The sequence below is a fragment of the Triticum dicoccoides genome, chromosome 7A, assembly GCF_002162155.2.
Source record: "Triticum dicoccoides isolate Atlit2015 ecotype Zavitan chromosome 7A, WEW_v2.0, whole genome shotgun sequence".
NCBI classification, from domain to species: Eukaryota; Viridiplantae; Streptophyta; class Magnoliopsida; order Poales; family Poaceae; genus Triticum; species Triticum dicoccoides.
Window position 1 is genome coordinate 177116750 of NC_041392.1, and position 6393 is coordinate 177123142.

A 6393-nucleotide genomic window follows, 5' to 3' on the forward strand; every position below is an offset into this window, starting at 1 on the left:
GTCCTTGATCTGTTATCCCTCCGGCCAAATGGAGCATATGCTTCTCTACCTCACGAGAGCTAGCGGCACCCAGAACCTCGGCGACGATGGTTGTACTAACCATAGATGATGGTGAACATTGATAGCAGTGATCGGAATAGACCTCGACGAAACTATCATTGATGGACTCCTTGTTGTGGTGTCATCATAACTCTTGCTAGCGTTGGACAATATGGAACCACACCTACTCCCAACAAAAGAAACTAATCTATTGCTCATGAAGAATGACGTAGCAACGCATATGGTTGAACAATGGACATTCGAAGCAACCTTCAAATACCTTGGAACGATGGATCTGAGGGGCTGCCACATCGATCCAGTCTCCTCCTTCCTTCCCCTCCATGGCAACAGGCCGACAGAGAATATGGGGAGATCTTGCTCCTGATCGATCGCCTCGACCAAGATCATGTCACTCCCATGCGAGTGCCCATGAGAGCTATGGTCGGCATGGGATAAAGTTGTGACCATCGTGGTGGGCGATTTTGGATGGGTGCTGAGAACACATGTGAGGGTGTTACAAAGTGGTGTCGACGGGATGCTTGAGATGTGACCGACTGCCGACGATGTTGCAATGACAGTGATGCGAGAGGGTGACAGCCGGTTGCCACAACAACGACGATGGGCATGATGATGTTGCAGTGACCAGTGAGTAGTGTCGCTACCTGATCCTATGACCCAGGAGGTAACAGATTGACTTTACACCGGCCAGTCGAGTCCACTAACAAAAGAAGACAGACAACCGTCGGGAGTATGGGACATCGCAGCCACCCCACTATTACCTTGGATTATAGTAGTTTGAAAAAAGGGCAGGACCGAGAAAAAACCGGAACCGGTGACATTGGCAATTGGCTAATCTTCATGGACCGTTCCGTGCATGATTTTTTTTTTTTGGGTAAAAAGGCGAGCAAACCGGTCCAAAAGCCCAAAAAACGAGCGAACCGGTCCAAAAGCCCCAAAACGAGCGAACCGGTCCAAAAGCCCATCGTCTGATTTATTTTCGTGTGGATAATCTAGGGGGTTTCCCCCGAATCGGTGGACACTTTCACCCCCTTCCGCCGCCGCCCCTTCCACTATAGGGCGCCACCGCCCCTTCCGCCGCCGCCCTTGCACGGCACGGCGACGCCGCCCCCCGCCGCCAGGAGCCCAGGACGGACGCTCCGATGCCTCCTCGTGCGGCCGCGCCACCGCTGTGCTGCGTGCTGGTCAAGCGACCCCAGCCGTCCAGGGGACGCCATCGCCGCCGCCTGGTCTCCAGCGTCCAGCCATCCAGCCGCTGCAGGTCCAGCTACTCCAGCCCTCCCTCCGCTACACACTGCGGACCAGGAGTTCCAGCTAGCGGACCAGGACGACGGATGGTCGCCTTCCTCCGCTCCTGACCAGGACGACCGATGGTCGCCTTCCTCCGCTCCCGACCAGGACGCCAGGACCACCGACGCTGGTAATATGATCTCTTCCTTCTCCACTCTGATTACCAATTCTTCTATTCTATCCTAGCATCCATATGTGATACGTCAACTTGTGAAGTTTGTGAACTAGAACTACTAAACTGTGTTGCTTTTGCTGACCTGATGACAATAGTTGATAAAGAATTAGAGAGATTGGGGAAAAGAATTAGAGATTGGTATTTGGTAATTTATATTTCAGTTTTATTGTGTTGCTATTTGGTGTTCTGAGCTTATGAGGAAGACTTGTTTGAGACTATGAGAAAGACTTTTTTTTTTACGAATGACTATGAGAAAGACTTACATTTGATTGAGTACTGATTCTGGTTTGCTATTTAGTGTTGGTGATGTGATGAAGTATATGGTGATACGGTGATTTATATCTCATTTTGTCCTTTTTGTGACAGAGAACTAGAGATTATTAGTGTATATGATGAGCGATGCTGCTCTTCTGCTGCAGGTACGTGAACAGGGGCGGCGTTGACAACACTGGCCTCCTCCAGCAGCAAATCTTCGCCCCGCTCCTGCTCCAAGCTCCTTTAGCGACCTCACCACCTCGCCTGCTGCCTGCTTCGTGCTCAGCTCGCCTACGAGATGTTCGATCAATTGACCAAACCGAGCCAAGCCAAGTCTGCCTCTCTTGCCTGGGCATGGACGACGACCAGGTACTTCCCATCATCAAGTAGTCGAGTACCAGAAGCGACGCTGACAGAGAGGAAGAGGCTACATAAGGATTCTTGTGTCCCAAAAGGTATGTTCCTTTTTGCCTATTCATGTTCCATGCATTACCTGGCTTACGGTGTCCAGTCAACTCAGCTCACAGTGATCAATGATTGATCAATATTAACACGATTTGATTTTCAATTTAAAGCGGAACCTACTAGATTATTGGATGTTTGGATGGTCGATATATGTCACTCTCTGACTCTTAGTTCCTTCTATCTTTGCGTTTTTTTTACTATAATGTGCGATTGAGATATCAACTCTACAGTTTCTATCATGGCGAAGCAAAAGAACGTGGAATTAGTGATGGCGAAACTTTAAAATGCTTTGCATCATTAGGGTTGTTATTATTACGTCATCGCGTACATTTTTTTGCCATTCTATATTTCTAAAATATAATTATTTCCATGGTTGATGCGTATTTTGGATGTGTGTGTGCACTTGGTTCTTTTATAATCAAGGTAATTAGTAGGGCTAAATCATGAGATAAACCGAGCTGATGATGAAACATGTATATATATCATCATAAGACTATTTTTCTATTTGAAGAACTGCAAGGGAACAAATGAAATAAATGTGTATTTTTTCAAAAAACTACAGTTTTAGCAATCTTGGTGTACGATACTATTTTTTCCTAGAGATATATGTTGTTTTCCTGGTATGTTTGGTGTACGATACTATTTTTTCTGGCCCTCTTGTGTTTCTGTCTAGTTTGTGCAGTTAAGCGTATGTGTGCTGGATCATACATGTTATATGTACTTGACAAATATGAACTTAGCACCAACTAAGAAATCTCATGTTCTATCATAAAGCACTAAGTTGACAATATATTATAATTACAGTCCATATATGTATTGAAAATAACCTGACTCTTCTGATTTATAATGAACTTCTGCTCATGCGCTTCAGTGAATCTTATTTTGCAGGAAATTTTTGCAAGTGAAGGTGAAGGATTGTTCTAAACTGGCAGATGAAGCTATGCGTTCTTTTAGTGGACTTTTATATGTTTGCATAGTTTTTGCTCTTCAAACATGAAGCTTAGAAAATTTCAGAAAATTGTTACTAAGTTAAGCTTCATGTATGACAGATTGTCATTGGAGATAGATACACTTTATGTTAGATTTACCGTCTTGTAAACTAAACTTATGTTGTTCGAAATTGATGTTTTGATTAATTTGGGATTTTTGTTTCGTGTCAAAACCTGGACGTCTGATTCGATGGTTTCTTCTTTGTTGTTGTAAACCAGCCTTTGTGTGTGTGACTTCTGTGGCTTGCACTTACAGCTAGGTGCTAGGCGTTGTGCGTGTGTGATTTTTGTGCTTGCACTTACAGATGGCCCCTAGCCATCTTGCCACCCCGTCAACTAGGCGATGTACACTGCCTAACTACTGCTTGTTTGCTTACTGCTACGGACAATTCTTGTGTTGTGCTGGTTCCAGTGTGTGGGTGTTCTTCTGAAAAAAGGCTGTACTGGCTGGAGTGTGTCCGTCTTCTTCTGAAAAAAAATATTACTAGCACTGGAACAATGTTCTTTTTTCGGTTTCATGCTAGTACAATACTGGTCTACTAGACTGTTGTTTAGTGGTTGATTGATGCTATAGTTGTACGGCTCTACAATTCTTAAGCCTACTCTAAAAAATCGCACTGACAGTTGAACCGTTGAGGTTACCGGTTTAGGTTTTTATCGGCTGGACTGCGGGTTCAACTCGTTCACTACGCGCATGCTTTGATGCAATCTTATGAAGAAAAATTTGAGTTGAAAATTTCTATCCCTAGAAAACTTTATGATGAGTGGGAACCAACTATTAAAATTAAAATTAAAGATCATGAATGCTATGCTTTGTGTGATTTGAGTGCTAGTGTTTTCACGATTCTAAAGACTTTGTGTGATTTGTTAGGTTTTCGTGATTTAGATGATTGCTCTTTAAACTTGCATCTTGCGGATTCCACTATTAAAAAACCCATGGAAAGAATCAATGATGTTCTTATTGTTGCAAATAGGAACTATGTGCACGTAGATTTTATTGTTCTTGACATAGATTGCAATCCTTCATGTCCTATTATTCTTGGTAGACCTTTCCTTAGAACGATTGGTGCAATTATTGATATGAAGGAAGGAAATATTAGATTCCAATTTCCATTAAGGAAAGGCATGGAACACTTTTCTAGAAAGAAAATTAAATTACCTTATGAATCTATTATAAGAGCCACTTATGGATTACCCACCAAAGATGGCAATACCTAGATCTATCCTTGCTTTTTATGCCTAGCTAGGGGCGTTAAATGATAGCGCTTGTTGGGAGGCAACCCAACTTTATTTTTATTCCTTGCTTTTTGCTCCTGTTTAGTAATAAATAATTTATCTAGCCTCTGTTTTAGTTGTGTTTAATTAATGTTTGTGCCAAGTAGAACCGTTGGGAAGACTTGGGGAAAGTCTTGTTAATCTTGCTGTAAAAACAAAAACTTTAGCGCTCACGAGAACTGCTGCCATTTTTATTTGAAAAGTGCTATTTGGTTAATTGTTTTTGCATATGATTAATAGATAAATTCCTCACGTCTAATAATTTATTTTAGAATTTTTGGGGTTCCAGATCTTGCGCTAGCTACAGATTACTACATATTGTTCTGTTTTTGACAGATTCTGTTTTTCGTGTGTTGTTTGCTTATTTTGATGAATCTATGGCTAGTAAAATAGTTTATAAACCATAGAGAAGTTGGAATACAGTAGGTTTAACACCAATATAAATAAATAATGAGTTCATTACAGTACCTTGAAGTGGTTTTTTGTTTTCTTTCGCTAACGGAGCTCACAAGATTTTCTACTTTGAGTTTTGTGTTGTGAAGTTTTCAAGTTTTGGATAAAGATTTGATGGATTATGAAACAAGGAGTGGCAAGAGCCTAAGTTTGGGGATGCCCATGGCACCCCCAAGATAATCTAAGGAGACCTAAAAGCTAAAGCTTGGGGATGCCTCGGAAGGCATCCCCTTTTTTGTCTACTTCCGTCGGTAACTTTACTTGAGCTATATTTTTATTCACCACATGATATGTGTTTTGCTTGGAGTGCCTTGTATATTTGAGTCTTTGCTTTTTAGTTTACCATAATCATCCTTACTGTACACACCTTTTGAGAGAGACACACATGATTCGGAAATTATTAGAATACTCTATGTTCTTCATTTATATCTTTTGAGTTATATAGTTTTGCTCTAGTACTTCACTTATATCTTTTAGAGCATGATGGTGGATTTGTTTTATAGAAACTATTGATCTCTCATGCTTCACTTAGATTATTTTGAGAGTATTAAATAGCATGGTAATTTGCTTAAATAATCCTAATATGCTAGGTATTCAAGATTAGTAAAAACTTTCTTATGAGTGTGTTGAATACTAAGAGAAGTTTGATGCTTGATGATTATTTTGAGACATGGAGGTAGTGATATTAAAGTTGTGCTAGTTGAGTGTTGGAAATATGCCCTAGAGGCAATAATAAAAGTATTATTATTATATTTCTTTGTTCATGATAATAGTCTTTTATTCATGCTATAACTGTATTATCCGGAAATCGTAATACACGTGTGAATACATAGACCACAATATGTCCCTAGTGAGCCTCTAGTTGACTAGCTCGTTGTGATCAACAGATAGTCATGGTTTCCTAGCTATGGACATTGGATGTCGTTGATAACGGGATCACATCATTAGGAGAATGATGTGATGGACAATACCCAATCCTAAGCATAGCACAAAGGTCGGTTAGTTCGTTTGCTAGAGCTTTTCCAATGTCAAGTATCTCTTCCTTCGACCATGAGATCGTGTAACTCCCGGATACCGTAGGAGTGCTTTGGGTGTACCAAACGTCACAACGTAACTGGGTGATTATAAAGGTGCACTACAGGTATCTCCGAAAGTGTCTGTTGGGTTGACACGGATCGAGACTGGGATTTGTCACTCCGTATGACGGAGAGGTATCTCTGGGCCCACTCGGTAATGCATCATCATAATGAGCTCAAGGTGACCAAGTGTCTGGTCACGGGATCATGCATTACGGTACGAGTAAAGTGACTTGCCGGTAACGAGACTGAACAAGGTATTGGGATACCGACGATCGGGTCTCGGGCAAGTAACGTACCGATTGACAAAGGGAATTGTATACGGGGTTTGATCGAATCCTCGACATCGTGGTTCATC

The 6393-nt window shown here is 41.7% G+C and overlaps 1 long non-coding RNA gene across 1 annotated transcript; it reads left to right on the forward strand.

The window, feature by feature from the left end:
- Positions 1 to 1079: 1079 nt before the first annotated feature.
- Positions 1080 to 3404, forward strand: LOC119327496. The gene is made up of 3 exons (XR_005158542.1): positions 1080 to 1477; positions 1942 to 2232; positions 3131 to 3404. It is a non-coding gene; the product is annotated as an uncharacterized LOC119327496 (long non-coding RNA).
- Positions 3405 to 6393: the final 2989 nt, after the last annotated feature.